The 16,984-nt window shown below is 34.2% G+C and overlaps 1 pseudogene; it reads right to left on the reverse strand.

Annotated features, from left to right (window-relative positions):
- Positions 1-6,984: 6,984 nt before the first annotated feature.
- LOC143579997 (14 kDa proline-rich protein DC2.15 pseudogene) lies at positions 6,985-7,727 on the reverse strand (annotated as a pseudogene).
- Positions 7,728-16,984: the final 9,257 nt, after the last annotated feature.

Here is a 16,984-nt window from a genome sequence, read left to right on the forward strand (position 1 = left end):
CTTAACATCAAATTGATGAAGGAGGCCATCCTTCATTCGCCGCAATCGAAAAAAGAACTCGAATTGTGTCAAACTTTGCTACCGGAAAACGTTTCCGAGTAGTCAACCCCGTATATCTGAGTATAACCTTTAGCACCAACCGAGCTTTATATCTTTCAATAGTTCCATCAGGTTTGTGTTTAATTGTAAAGACCCAGCGGCATCCTACTGGTTCTTTCCCGGCGGGAGATCACATTTTTCCCATGTGTTGTTTTTCATTAAAGCATTCATTTCTGTATCCATTGCATCTTTCCAATTTTTTAATTCCAGTGCTTGTTCCACAGAGGTAGGGATTTGTTCACTGTAGAGAGAAGAGGTAAAAGCCTTGGCTTCTTTGGATAGGTTCCCTTCAGCTATATTAGCAATGGGATACCTAGAAGATTTAGACTTTTTCTCTGGAGAGTCATCGTTTTGCTGGAAATTCCTCAGTTGGCTCTTGGTGGAAGAACATATCTCTCGGTGGTTTCTTCTTGTATTGTTTCTTCTCTTTCCCCCTGCACTGTTTCTTCAAACTTCTACCTCATGATTATCAGATATATCAATATTTTCATGAGTCTCGTTAGATTCGTTGTCGACTATATTTTCAACTATTGGGGAATTACTTACCTCGAGTGACAATTCGGGAAGATTTGGGAGAGTAGCACCGACAGTTGGTTCATCAGATTGTTGTGGGATCAATGACTCATATTGGGTACTGTGATTGACTTCTTCGGAGGATGATGTCCATTTTGGAACCCATTTCAGCCAACTCAGGGGTGTCAAGCTCTTTCTCCCCTCACCATTGAGTTGGGAGGTGTAAAAGAACTCAGTTTCAAGGAAGTCACAGTTCATGGTGGTGTACATGTGACGTTTTGTAGGACTATAACACCGGTACCCTTTTTGGTTGATACCATAGCCTAAAAAACACATTTTTCAGCACAAGGACCAAGTTTGTTCCGATTGATTTTGGGTATGTGGACAAAGACGGAGCATCCAAATATTCGTGGTTGTAATGTGAGATCGGGAGGAAGTTTGGTAAACTCGGAGAGCGCTTGAAAGGGTGTTTTCAGGTCAAGAGCTTTTGTTGGAAGCCTATTTGATAAGATATGCGGCAGTAGCAATGGCTTCGGGCCAGAAAGATTTAGGGACTTGAGATTCAATTAAGAGGGCTCGAGTGATTTCTAAAAGAATACGGTTTTTTTGTTCAACGGTGCCATTTTGTTCGGGAGTGTGGGAGCACGACGTTTGGTGAATTATTCCTTTTGTTTGACAAAAAAATTTCATTGAATCGTTTATGTATTCCCCTCCGTTATCAGATCGAAGAACTTGAATGTTGGTTTTAAATTGCGTTTGTATCATAGTATAAAATATAACAAAATTTATCAAAAACTTCATATTTATATTTTAGGAAATAAATCCATGTCATACGAGTGCAATCGTCGACAAAGAGGACGAAAAAAACGAAAGTTTTGTCCTCCAATGAAGTTTGCCGGACCCCATACATCTGAATGGATAAGGGAAAAAAGGTAAACTAACTTTTGTATTATTTGGTTTAAAGTATGCCTATGGCTTTTGGCCAAGACACAAGTTTCACAACTTAAAGTTTCATTAGAATTAGAAGGAAATAGTTTTGGAAACAAAATATGCAAATAATCGATAGATGGGTGCCCCAATCTTCTATGCCATAACCAAGCTTCTCTATTTGTAGTCCTGTGAGCCAAAAAAACACTACCATGTTGAGTCACTTCTTCCACATAGTACAATCCATCACGTTCAGTTGTCACGCCCAATAATCGTTCCCGTCCTGATATCCTGTAGGATACAAAAGGTCGGGTGCATTATAACGATACAATTTAATTCTTTTGTCACATGACTAATAGACAATAATTTATGTGATAACGAGGAAACATAAAGACAGTTTTGAAAGCTTTAACGTGGGTGATATTTCAATTGTCCCCCCTCCCTTTACAGGAACTATCCCACCATTGGCGGTTTTAATGTGATTAATTTTTGGTTTTGAATTTGAAATTATATCGGATAATTCAAACGTCATGGTGTCGGTAGCACCACAATAAAAAATCCATTATTTTTTTAAATTTCCACATGTTTCGGCCATATAAATTTCCCCCGTAATTTTATTCGTGTTATTTTTGTTAACGGAAGAAAGGACTTTATATTTTTGGCCCGTATCATTAAAAACAAATTCTTTTGGGTTTATATGCGAGTTATCTGATTCTTTAAGAGACCTTTTACACATAACATGAGCTTTATGCCTGCTATCAGAATTAGAAACCTCCTTAGGGGTAATTTAACAATTTCTGAACTTCAGGGTTAATATAAATAGAATTGCAAATTGCAGGGTCTGAGGAGGATAGATCCTCAAACCCATTACCTCTTCTATCGTGATCTGCCTGTTCTGTTTCCATATCACATTGACCTGCAGATGCACTGAAGGCGCCGCTCCTGTCTCTCCCGTTGTTCTCGTCGCCGCCGCCAATGTTGTCGGCATCTGTGTTGCCCAAGGCGGCCGATGACTTTGATGTGTCTTTATTCCCCTTTTTGTGGCCATCATTCCACCACTCGGGAAATCCGACGAGCTTGAAGCATTGTTCCTTCGTGTGTTTTGACATCCCGCAATGGGTACATCTCAATCCCGATTTATCTACCCGGGATGATGACCCAAATGGTTTCCATCGCGGCTCCTATTTGAAACTAACCCTAATCCTTCAATGTTGTGCGGCTGAGACACCATTAAGCCGGTTGCCACCCCCTGTGCATCATTAGGGTTTCCCCCTAAAATATTCTGATGAGCGGTTTCCTTTCTTACCGCTGCGTATGCTGCTTCTGCTGAGGGGAGAGGATCCCATCTTAGGATCTCTCTTTTAATTGGATCATACTTGCGATCTAGGGCGTTCAAGAACTGGAGCAATTTTTGTTCAGCCCTAATTTTGTTGTATGTTGTGATATCGGCTGCACACGTCATTGGATTTGGGTCTCTGCGTTCGATTTCTCCCCAAATACCCTGCATTACTATCCAAAATTCTTCCAAAGGTACGCCATTTTGCTTGAATTCATTAGCTTTGACATGGAGATCAAACGTTTGAAGCTTGTCCTTGCCAATGCTATATGTAACAACAAGTGCATCCCATAATGATTTTGATGTTGGGAATTCTGTTAGGTTACTAGCAATGGCAGGCTCGATATTTTGAATAAGCCACGAGAAAACAACAAGATCATCTTGTTCCCACTGATCATTGGTGGATTTTTGGTCAGATGGTTCAATAAGGCTTTTGATTTCCACCCTATTGCGACTCGTATCATTCGAGACCATAGGGCATAGTTTTGGCTATTGAGGTTAAGGCTTATTTTCAGGCTATCGGATAGATTTTGTTTGGGATTTTGAGTTTGAGAATTGAAATTGTTTTTGAGGATATTGGCTATTTGAAGAGTAAGACTGTCATAGTTTAAGCCGCCGTCTAATCCAGACATGGTGGCTTGCTATTCAGATGATCGAGAGGTAAATGATGAGCAAGAGCAAATGATATGATCCTGGAATCATTCACTGCTCTGATACCATGTTTCAAGATGGCAAAGAGGAAAAACGAATATTTGTTATTACTTTCTTTTGTTTCCAGATGTATGAACATAATTTGTTGAAATAGACAAAGATGTTGACTTAAACAAGGAAACAAATAAAAGAAAGGAATATCATATCCCTTGAAATCAGCTTCAAACAGTCATTTTTGCTGTCATTTGGTTGTTGATATCTTCTATTTTGGGGAAATGATGAATACTTGATCCCTTGAACTTTTATATTTATTTTATTTTCTAACAACACATACTCTACATCTTACTGATTTAAAGATATCTTCTTAATGAAATCATTAAGAGGCTACTGAACTGTCCTAACAAAATATATTAAAGTTTTATTTATAATATAGAGTCTCCTTGGTACCTTATAATTGGTTGATCATGGCCACTACTTACGGTGCTAATCAATTTTTTCCACAAAATCCACATGGATGTTTGATCTTACAAGTTAGTAAGTTACAAACTAGAAAAACTTTGAAGTGTTAATTACAAGTAGTTCATAGATTACAGTTTTGTCCCTACATTTATTGGTTTTTAAGTTTAGTCTTAAGCGTTTGCTCGCGGTTAACGCTTTTAGTTCATTTCGCTAACTAATTTCTACCCTTAATTTTATGAAATTATTACTATATTGTATATATTTAAAAAATAAAACTGTTTAAACAAGCTTGTCAAATCTTAAGAAATAAACTCTTTAGAGCTCTATCAAATTGCCCTTTAGATTGCCTATATCATACATACCTCATTTATGTTCTGACTAGAGCTCGATTTTGGAGAAATTCGCCACTACAACATTCAAACCCCTTGGTCATTATTTTTAATGGAATTCGAACTGAAAAGAAAATGTCATTTGAGATATTAAAATAGTCGCAAAGTCCTTTTGGGACTGATTTTAGCAGTTGCTAAAACGTGAGGCTATATGCATCTGAAACTATCATTCAACCAATTTTGCGACCGGAAAACTTAGCGACCAAATGTTTATGCGCGTGCTAAATTTGTCACGTTAATAATATTTGCTACCTTTTGCGACCGGTTTTAATGGTTGCTTAAAACATGGTGGCTACTTACTTTTGTGGCAAATTTTGCGACCGCAATATAGACTCAAGACGAAATCTTTGTGGTCGTTTTAGCAACTGGTTTTGCGATTGATTTCCCACCATTTTTCATTATAAGTTTCATTGTATTTTATCAAATTACTGATTTTATTTGAGACTAAATCAAATTCAATCGATATATTTACTATGATTTTTAACTTACACAATCCAATCTTATTTCGGTCTCTAACTTTTGACTATTTGATTCCGGTCTTTTAAGTTTGTGATCATTTTTGTTAGTTTCAAAAGTCACTTTTGCCCATTTTGTAGTAGTGAAATCGATCAAGTCCATTGTGATCATCCCAAATACTATTGACAGTGGATCATATCTCGCGTTTGTGACAATATTAAGTTATTCTAGACATAAAATCCAAGATTAAGTTATGTTCGAAACAATGCAGATACTATTTTAGAAATGCCGGGATATCAAAACACCCTCGAAGCCAAAGATGTGCCTTCTTCTTCCGCCTCCAGCGCTCTCCTCCCACACTTAGGTGCCGGGCATTAACAAGTACTCTGAAGAGATCCGGGTAAGCATATTGTTTGTAGATTCCCTCATGATACCTCTTTTAAGTTTACCAAAAACAAAAAAGTAAAATGTTTTGTTTAATAAAAGTTCGACAACATAACCGTTATAAATATAGCATATCCATTCTTTTAACAAACACATATACTAACGTCTTTCCGAAAGTGGCAACACACCGACAAAACACGAGTAAACATATTTTAAACATTATTGCTTTTCATTAAGAAAAGACACCAACACTTGGTAAGTGATAAACGTATCTTCAGATAAAAACATAAAAACTCTCCCACCGACCTCTATGACTGCATCCTTTTACAGTTTACCTCTTGGAATCTGTTGGAAAATGGAAACAAATTAACATATAGTGTTAAATAAAAATGTAGTTATTACAATTTTTATTTACTATACTGAGTGTTTTACCGATTATTAAATTTTTTTCTAAGTTTTGTAAATGTAGTTTTTAATTAGAGGATACTATATATAGACTAATAAACGTAAAAAAATCGTAGGTAAATTGTAGCAGGGGTTGTTCACGGTTCACCAGTTCGGTTTCAAATCGTGAAACAGTTTTAAGCGATCACAGGTTTGGTTTTGCGGTCGGTTTTTTTCTTTAACTTTCGATTGGTTGGTTACAAAAGTTTTAAACCGTAGCAAACTGTTTGGTTTACTGTTTATACCTAAAACCAACCGTGTAAAACAAGACTAAACCGTTAGCTTCGATAATATACTTCCTTCTTTTTATATTTTTTTAATTTTTAAACCACATCATATGTATTTTATATGGGGTTGAATGGAACAAAACTATAGTTATACTTGAAATAATTATTTCATAGATATAAGCTCTTATTTTCTTTCCTTTTCAGTAACGGCCTAATAGGTACTCCGCTGGATTAGAAGAATTTTCTGGTTTACAAAACCATGTAAATCAGTTTTTGTTACCGATTATTCTCATTTGAGAACATATCAGTTAAAAGTTTTCTACTTCATCCGTCCCTTTGAAAGTGTCCACATTTCTTTTTCTGTTTGTTTCATTACAAATTTATTAACTAATTTCCAATTTCACCCTTACATAAATACAATCATTCAAACTTTCTTAAATTTTGTGTTTTTCAAACTATGACACTTGTAGAGGGACGGAGGGAGTATTTTATTCAAACATTGATAAAAGCCCAATAAGTCCAAACCGTTAAACCAAACTGTTGGTAATGATTCAGTAAGTAATAATAAATTAATAAGGATCGGTTTTAGTTTTCAACCGTTTGGCTTTGTTTTCGATAATCAAAAACCGTTACTAACGGTCCGGCTTACAGTTTGAACCAAAAACATAAAAACCGGACTGTGAACACCCCTAAGTTGCAGGGCCGGCCTGGAAAAGTGATGAGGTGGGTCGTCGTGCTAGGATCCGGGAAAAGTGTTGGTTTATGAAAACAAAGATTTGGGGTTCAAATCCTAGGAGTGACCATCTTTTAAAATTTTTGAAGGACCTGTTTTTTACTCGCCCTAAAATATTTAGTGGTTCTCAGAGACGGCCCTAGTAAACTAAGCAGTAATTTCACTATTACAGTCAAGACTCATGACTAATAAGCTGCTGTCCCGATTGATGAATTATCGCTGAAATACATGTTTGACAATTAAGAGTGTCACAAACATCTCACCTCACTGGTGTAGTCAGTTAACAACCATTGACTTTCTAATCCTAGTATAGTTTTTGTGGCCACTGAATAAAGAAGTTAGAAAGTAGTACCAGAAAACCAAACACAACATAAACAAATGACTTTCATTTCCCCAAACCATTACAAAAGTCAACCAGGATTTAATACAATCAAAACATAATCACACGAACAATCACGCTAATTAAGCATACATACAAAACACACATATGACTTCATAAATAATGTAATAAGTAGCCGATCCAATAGTTAGCATACCCTTACTCGGATCATCCAGACAGACATGACCGAAAAGACTCAAACTTAAATATAGCATAACTTCGAATACGAGTGAAGTTACGAGCCATATGTATCCAATTTAATTAAGCACACTTGTAGCCACTTGGGACTTTCTTGCCACAAGCACTAAGAAGCAAGCTAAGAGAGACAGGCACATTTAGTTTGGTCCCCAAAACCTTAGCTTTGATGGCAGTGCATAGGCAAACCGCGGCCTCAAGGTCAGCAAGGTCTTTGATGAGGGTGCAACACGGTTTAGTTGGTGGTGAACCCGCTTCGACTACACCCAAACTTAGCAAACTGGAACACACCCCAAGCTTCAAGGTGTCTTTAGGGCAAGTAGCCTCGGTTGTCTTTGGCTTTGGCTTTGGTTTCGGTTTTGCGGTAGGGCTACCACAAGTCCCACAGCCACTCACCGTGGCAAAAAAGAATAGATTGAGTGCTAGAAAGAGAATTAGTGCAACATTGCCCTTTGAAGCCATCTTAAAGTGAGCTAATACAAGCCCTTTAAATTTAGGTATGATTGTGTAGTTGAGGATGATTTGTGGTTGAAGGGTTTATATAGGTGTAAAAGCTTGGGTTTTGGCCAAGATTTGCTGGCATCATGATCTAGAGGTACACATTAACATGCAAATCACCATCAAAGGTACACATTAACATGCAAATAGCCACTGGCCTAGCTTGTTTGTAATAATGAATAACTATCTTTTCTATACTAGAGATACAATTATTGAAATATTCCTCTAGATGCATTGCTAGGGTTATTGTATCTAAGTGTATGTTTGTGATTGCTAGCATGGTGGACCAATAAAAAGACAAATGTTGATGATGGTGATCATCATCATGATAATGATCGATATATGACGATAGCAACGAAAATGTTTAATCTTAATGTTTTATACCAATATACTTAATTACTATACCATGGACACCATGATTGTGTACAAGGAGAAAGTACAAACATAATATTAGGGTGATCATCATTTTTGTTGAAATGAAAAGAATAGAATGAATTATTGAATTCGTCCAAGCACTAGCTTCCATGGTTCCTTTTGTCTTGTTTAACCACTAAAACGAAAGTCTTTCCGTATTAATATTAGCTTCTTCGTTGTGGGAAGTCCTCTGGTTTTCCGGTTTTCCTTTTAGTTTTCTTTAATTAGTTTAGTATTTTGAAAAAGTATAGATGATAAGCACAAGTATATATGCTGTGAAGGCTTTATTTGCATGTTAATTAGGGTAGTTTCATAAATTGGTGCATGTTAAAAACAAGATCGGTGAGGTTTTGGTTAGGTTTAGTTCGGTTTATTAAAAAAATATCGGTTATTAGTTTGGGTTGGTTATTTTGTTTCACTTTTGTCGATTATTTCAGTTTCAATTCGGTTAGGCTAACCGGTTTTCCCTTGTCCCTAAGTCGAACCCTTTTCTTGCTACTTTCATATGTCTAGTTGGTCCAAATTATATGGTCTCTTGAATCAACTCCTTATCAGTTTGTAAGGTGACTTAAGAGAATATCTTGATCGCATGCATGTCTCGTATAGCTCAAGTCATCTTAGTCGTGCCTCGTTAATTCATAGTTTAGTATCTTAGTTTTCAGTATCCAGCAATGCTTTATGGTCTATGATATATCATACACAATGTAACTTTCTTTAAGTTCCTATTGTGCACGGATCAACCGAAAGTTGCAAATCTCAGTAAGTCATCAATCACCCACATCTTTTTAATCTCTTTATTAACTTTTAGTTCATCATTAACTATAAGTTATATTAGTACATTGGATATGATCATAATGTATTATAAATTTCTGGATTGACTCGAGATTAATAAGTCAACCGGGGTCGCCATTCTACACATGCAGTTTCGTCCTGGTTCTCATCGATTCACCCGACGATTGTGATTGATTTTGTTCATGTTTTGGCATCTTTTGAATTAAGTCGTCCCTCATGAATTTGGTCCTTTCAATTTGTTGTCCAAATTTGATATTTTCTCAATGGAAAAGAAGAGGCTATAAGAATTTGTATACTTGTTCAGTTGTTCACAAATCACAAGTTGTAGGTTTGTGGCATTATATGTGGCAATGTGCAATCCAAAGAATTAAATGGACAATAGAGATGTGTGGTCCTTGATGCTACGATTCGATGTTCATTCATTTCTTTGTGTCTTATCAATCTAATTATTATTTTTGTTAAGAATGCATTCCATGTGTCTGTTAATAGGGACCGCAAAACAACAAAAAGCCGATGAGAAAATCCGAAACTCTAAAACATTCCAGATGAATAAGGAGTGGGACGGGGTATTTAAGTACGAAACGGATATGAGATTAGTTATAAGTTTTTTATCTGAGTTTGGGACGGTATGGTATCAGGTGATGCTTAATTACCCAAAATTGGTCTCACACCCGTTTACTAACATTAAACTAAATTACTATACAATATAATCTTAAAATTAATGATTTGAAATTGCTAGAAACTTGGTATAATTGAAATAATCTTCATATATTAAATAAAATGATCTAATTACAATAAAGATGTTGTATCGCCAACGGGTGATAAAAAAGTAGTAAAAAATCACATATAATAGCAGAATATCACGGTATAGCGTCGTGAAGCGGGTCCATCAGTGATTGTATTTCGGTAAGTGAGGTGTGGGTAATGCATATACCAATTCAATTTACCAAATGATCATTGAAGGGGAACATAGCTAGGAATTGACGGTGTTAGTGATAGGAATAAATGTTGTATCACCGATGGGTGTTAGTGACAGGTACCTTTTGCAACCAAAATTGCGGTTGCAAAACCTCCATATAGAATAATATATCAGTTTGCAACCAAGTTGCAACTAACTTTGCGGCAGATTTGCAACAAAAACAATGGTTGCAAAACACCGTTGTGATTTGTTTTGCGACTGGCAGCTGTTTCGCGACTGGTTTTATCAGTTTCGCGACCGAGAGTTATTTTGCGACTGGTTTTAGCGACTGAGGTTGCAGTTGCAATATTATGACAGCCCTATTTTGCGACAGATTTTTGACTGTCTCTTTTTGCTACTAGATTTTTGTAGCAAATTCGTCGCAAGTTTGTGATTTATTATTTAAAAAAATTGCTCTTTATTGATATTTTTTACATACTAAAAAAAATTTCCGGTAGTATACATATATGATGCATATAAATCTATTCAGCCCAAAATGAAAAGGAAAGTTTTTATTGTGGGCAGCGCATTATTTTGCTCATGAGAATGCCACTTTGATTTTTTATCTACAGCTACAAGATAAGTAATTAAAGCTTGATTATATTATTATCATGAAATAATCTAAATTTCTTAAGATTGATCTTAGCAAGAATAATAGCAATAGGAATGCCAATAATAACACTTTTTTTTAACATAAACTATCGTTCATTCGTTCTTTGTCCTAGACCATCTTCGTATTGACCTTTTACGGGTTACTATTTTCTCGGAATCGAATCTAACGAATCGAATCAACGTGGAGAAGAGTCAAGTTTTCGACTTGCTTTCCTAGCTACTAGCTTCTCTCGCCAGCAGCCTCAAGAAGTTATAATTCTCAGCAGGCTTCGAAGGCCTTTTTCTCTTGTGGCCCTGGCCCACTTATTTCCTTAAAATGTTTCTTTTAGCCTTCACGTAACTAGCCTGTTAAAGCAGCCCACATGTAATTGCCGTAATTAATTCTAGCCCAAAGTATTATTAATGTGTGTTCAAACTCTCAAATAACCCAAAGTAACTTGTAAAATTTGATTTGGAGACATATTGATCATTTTAGTCCATTTGTTACGTTCTCTCGTCAATTAGCTAGCTAGTTATCGTTGTAAACCTGCAAACTATAATAATTATAATAATAATAATAATAATAACACTATAAAGTAATATCCATCTATACTATATTTAATAAAGATTGCATGAGCAAATTAAGTCGTCTTGTTTTTTAGTTTATACAAGTTATAATACGTATTTTACACTCCATAAAGCAAGCTAGTGTACAAGAGGAGCAAAGTTGTCTTTTGAAATGCCCCAAATCCAGAAACTGCTGAAATATTGGGTTTACACATGCAACGTCTTTTTTTAAACTTTGAATATATAGTAATGCAGCGGAAACATACATCTGATACTCATAGGGATCACAACCAAATCTATTACAACTTTCAAACCTTTTCCTAAACATAAACATAGCATTGCCTTAATAAAATAAGAACAATTAAAAACTTTTTTTACCTTAGACTTATTATATGTAAGTTTCTTTAGTAGGATAACCCGCCTCAACTCCAAGCACCAGCCATTCCTTATATAAACATCAAGTCTACCTGTAAATCTGATTTGCATACTAAAAGTCAGATACGATTAGTGAGTTCTAAGTTCAAAACATTCATTCACAACAATCATTATCATAGTAATAACCCATAATCTCCCAAAGGCACAAAACATAGCATAACATCAAATCTCATATTTCCGTACTTTTGGCATGTATAAAACCTCGTTTATACACGTTTACAAGTCTAAGTTCAATATCCAAAACTTTCACCTTTTAGAGGTCATGATCCACCTAAGAATGAATGTAGTCACTTACTTTTAGCTGTTTTACGTCTGTCAATGCCACAAAGGTATTGCCGTATTTTACATATGTCACTACTAAAATAACTAATCCTAGTAGTATAAAATAAATTGGCACCGTTTCCACGTCAACTAACTAATGCTCTAGGCACTTGTCGTTGATGAGTATTCTTATCACGGAGCGAATATACTTAATGTGCTCCATCTTAACATCTCAATTGCCCACAACAAAATAAATGTCAAGGTTATGAAATGCATAGAACAATCTCCTTTGAGGAATGTGTCACGTTTATCTTATGTTTCAAACATATGTTCATTATATGCCATTTTGAGTCTTGGGGAAGCCTGCTCCATGCTATTTTGGTCCACATAAGGTGCTTGCAAATGTAGGTCCAGTGACATATAAGTTAGATTTGCCATATTGATCTTAAATTCAGTATGTACGCATGGTTAGGCTTATGGAATTGCAATTTTTTTCACATATATGCGAAAGTGAAAGGAATACTAACTATGCTCAAGCGAATGTTTGCCTAAAACATTAGAAAACGCTCTTTTTTGGTCCTTTAACTTTTAACCATCCATAACTTTAAAACAAACTTTATTACATTGACGATAGCACTTGAAAGTTACATAGATAGAGAAGCTGATATGAATGCTCTGAAACATCTAAAATTTGAAGATTAGGAAAGATATAAAGACTTCAATCATCATCATCATCATCATCATCATCATCATCATCACCGTACTCAGTATATCCCACCAATAACAAAGCTATGGTAAGGTCTGAGGAGGGTAAAATATAGACAACCTTACTTCTATCTCATAGGGATAGAGAGGTTGCTTCCGGTGAGACCCCCGACTCGATATAGAGACTTCAATGTGAGTGCTAGTTAGGGACATCGAGTTATAATAAAGACAATAATGTGTTGCGAAGCATGTAGTCGTGCCAACCTGTTTATAAATTATTTAACTATGTTTAGCATGTTTGTTACAACCGACAAACATGTTTAGCATGTTTGTAATTTAATTACAACTTATTAAGAACTTGTCAACCTCATTTAGATAAATGAGTTAAACATGGTGTTGATATTACCTTGTGTCATTAATCAAGGTTTAATTATCTCTTAAACTTAGAGGTTAACTTGTTCACGTTACCCATTTAACTAACGACATGACAATTCAAAGATGAAGAACTTTATATTTAAAACCACAATGACCCTTAAACTGAGTGCAACTTAAAAGTTGTTTGTCCATGTCTACATTTCTTTAAAATGAATTAATAAGGTATTATCAACCAAATCTAGAAACTTCACGCAACTAAATTATGCAAATCTCATTAATTAGTTCACTTAGAGCTATATTCTTTTCCCTTTTTAGTTGTCAATAAAAGGCATCAAAATATCAACTAACTAAAACCAACTTTATATATACCAAGTAACTATATTGAATCAAATATGAAGTAAAATAAAGGCGAATTGGATTTTAATAATCTCACAATTTTTATGGTTAGTACTTAGTCGATAATAATCTTATCTTAAAAAATTATTGTCGCCAATCATATATTTCACCTATTTTTTCTCATTTAACCCCGTTAAGAAAAAACTTAAATATGTTTTTTTCAAATTTCATAATGATGTTTAGGGTTTTTGATCGGAAGTAGTATATAAGTCGATTGATGTAAAACTTAATTCAAAATTAACAGTGCTCCAAATGACAAAACGGTGCTTTAATTCGGGTGTTTAAACTCCAATTAACAAAATTCAAGTCATTTGGAGCATCGTTTCAAGATAAGTTTTATATCAATCGGCTCGTATCATTCTTCTGATTGAAAACCCTAAATCATCAGTTTGAAATTCAGATAAAAAAATAAAAAAACTTAACAGAGTTAAGTTGTTTTTAACATATAAATTATAGGCCCATGAGAAAAAAAAATATATGGTGAAATGTGAGACAAGTAACTTTTTAAGGTGCAATAAAATTCAATTTGCCGAAGTAAATGATGTGAATCTACCATTTATCAAGATAAATAATAACTATAATTCTAGGGGTGTCACATGTACACTACAGAAAATTAAATGGCTGGTAGGTGCAAAATAAGAAAGATTAGTTAATTGTTATGGTTGACTTTACGTAGTTTCACTTTTTTCCCCTTCAATTATCTATTTTTGTACGCCATAATTACTAACAAAAACTTATTTATAATATAGTGGATTCAATTGTTTTTAAGTCGACAATAGTATTACTATATAAAAGTAATAAAAAGTGATTTTTTTTAAAATGTAATATGCATCCATGGCGTAATGATAAAACACATATTGCGCAATCCTATTTTTGATTGCGTAATTATTTATATGTGTTTTGCAATATTGCGCTTGCTCATATACGTTCATTATTAGTTGTATATGTTTTTTTAAATTGTCTATAGTTATTTGAAATTATGCATAACCAGGCCCGGCCCATAGGGTGGGCAGGGAGGGCTACGGCCCAAGGCCCATCGATTTTTAGGGCCCATAATATTATTCTGGCATTTATTAATGATAGAGAAAGCATACTCAAGTCTCTAAAAGTAAGTTGGTTCCACTGGTAGTTTACTTTTACATCAAAAAGAATGCTCAAGTTCGAACCTTGCATTTCACAGTTTTTGGATTTTATTAGTTTAAAATGTATGGCAGCAAAGGTCTCACTGAAATGCTGAATATTGTGTCCAATTTTAAATTAAGCTTCCCTCCTTTTCATCTAATGAGTTTCATGTTTTGTTAATGTTTTTTTTTGTCATATTATTAAATTTTTTATATTTAAAGATCAAAAATACTTTTTATTTAAAACAAAAAATGTTTGAAGAGACTCATGATTCTTTTAAGTATTCAAAATAGATCGTTGATAGAATAATTTTTTTTTGGTAATTGTTATCATAATTAGCGTTGTAATGTCTGCTTTTTATATACAAATTATTGAAATTTTATTTTTGGGCCTATTTTTCAATTCGCCCCAAAACCTCGAATTTTTTAAGGATTCTCAGAGATGGCCATGTGCATAACTATGGCGTGATCGTAGTACCTATTGCACAGTTGCACCAAGTCATCTGCCGTATCATGGTGGCTTCACACTTTTGCACGCAAAATCGATTTCCTACCATAATTCACCCGTGTGTATAAACAATTATCATTTCGATTTTTTTTAAGTTAGAAAAAGTAAAGAATGGTAGCCACAAGAAGGTAACCCTGATGAATCCCGTGGTTAAGAGCATTGTCAAGTTAGTTGGACTTGATAAAAGCAACACTGACCAACATCTGTATGGCTTTAATTGTTAGCCGATGCTTCTTTCAAGTAAAATACAAGTAACTACAATTAAATTGGGGTCCAAGTGACTGAATTGTACCTTCAATTCTTACAAGAATCTAAAAATAATTACATTAAATGTTAACTTTTATTTAGAAGAGACTCGATCAAGAAAAGAACATTAGTCTATTTTAACCAAAAACCTTCAAATCTAAAGGATTTATCTTTGCTCTAGATAATCGAGTCAAGCCGAGTGACGGATCCCGAAATCTTTTTCCAGTGCATTGGCAATTTTAAATGCTCTAATTTCATTGTGTTGGACATATAAAAAATAGGGTTGGTTTGACGGTTCTGGTTCTAGTTAGACAGAGGCAGCTCAACCTTTCTAGGCCCTAGGGCATGAAGCAAACAAAAATCCGAAGCTTTTTACAAAATATGTGGGATGCAGGTTAAGTTATTACAACTTGTAAATGCTTACTTTGAATTTTCAATTTTTAGTAGGATATGCAATTAGGGGTGTTCATTCGATTCGAATTCGATCATTAAGATTCGAATTCGGTTTAAAAAATTCGAATTCGTATTCGAGTATTTAAATCGAATACAAATTAATAATTTTTTATTATTCAATTCGATTCGAAATTCTAATTCAAATTATATATACATGCATATGTGTTTGTGTGTGTAATTATATTTTTTTTTAATTTGTGTCAAATACATAAATAACACATGTCCATTACAAATTAATAAAACACATACTAATATGGGTGTTATTGACTTCTCATTTTGAATATTTGAATTTTAAGCTAATTGTAGTTTAGTTTTGAACTTATTTTCATGTGATATTGTAGTTACTTTAAATTTATATGTGCAATTATGATTATGGTTTTCAAAGTTTTTGGCATAGATGAACTTGAATCAGATCGAATTTATTCAAACTCAAATCGAATTTATTCGAATCGAATATCGAATTTTGCATATAATATGAATACGAATACGAATCGAATAGTTCAACTTTTAATCAAATACGAATAGTGGCAAAAAAAAGTTATTCAGATTATTTGATTCGATTTAACTCGAACATTCGTTATTCGATTCGATGAACATCCCTATATGCAATTAAAAATTGATCCGCCTATGGTCAAACCAACCTCAGTCCTCAGCTCATCTAACCTCAAACCTAACTCATTTAATTTAAATAATTTGAACTTAATTAAGCTCAATTTGCTTCAAGCTATATGTTATGCATAAACCTCGAGCTCAACTTATTAATAAATCGTCGGCTCAAGCCTAGTTTGCTTCAAGATATTGACAATATCTAAACGGATTTATAATTTTCATTAAACCTTAATAACCTCTTTTTCACTAATGCATAACCCACTTAATGACGTGAGTTACACTTAATATGTTGCATTATTCATATTTTGACGTGTCAAATTTTTAGCGGTGTTTCTAAAATCTACTTAAAATACTTCACGTTTTGGGAAAATAAAGTCGTTTTCTGTTAATCACTTTTGTACACAATTTGCATGTTAAGTAGAACGATCACATGATCATTTAATATAAAAGTGCATGCTACTGTTTCAATTCTTTTAAAGTTAAACAAAGACAAATTTTGTAATAAAACTTGATAAGTAATGGAAAATGTTAAATTATAATAAAACACAAGTAGTTTCATTTATTATTTATAGGTTTGCTTGTTGAGTTTGCGTTATTATTTTGGGATACATGCCGAGTATGAATTTTGTTTGATTTCTTGAAAACTATCAAACAAACCATCCGACAATAAATGTTTTTTTTCTCAAACTAGTGTACTTAAAAAAAGTATTTAACTACCAAATATGTTAACTTGACAAATTTGTTGTTTACGTTTTAATGTTTGGGTATTACCAACGTTGCTTATACCGTAACGAACGTTCTGATACTGATCTTAAATTCACGTTGACTCGTCGTCGTAACACTCGATTTTTACCCTAGGGTTT

The sequence above is a fragment of the Bidens hawaiensis genome, unplaced genomic scaffold (genome assembly GCF_021521415.1).
Source record: "Bidens hawaiensis isolate Kalapana, Puna unplaced genomic scaffold, B.hawaiensis_p1.1 tig00030191_1, whole genome shotgun sequence".
Classification (NCBI taxonomy): domain Eukaryota; kingdom Viridiplantae; phylum Streptophyta; class Magnoliopsida; order Asterales; family Asteraceae; genus Bidens; species Bidens hawaiensis.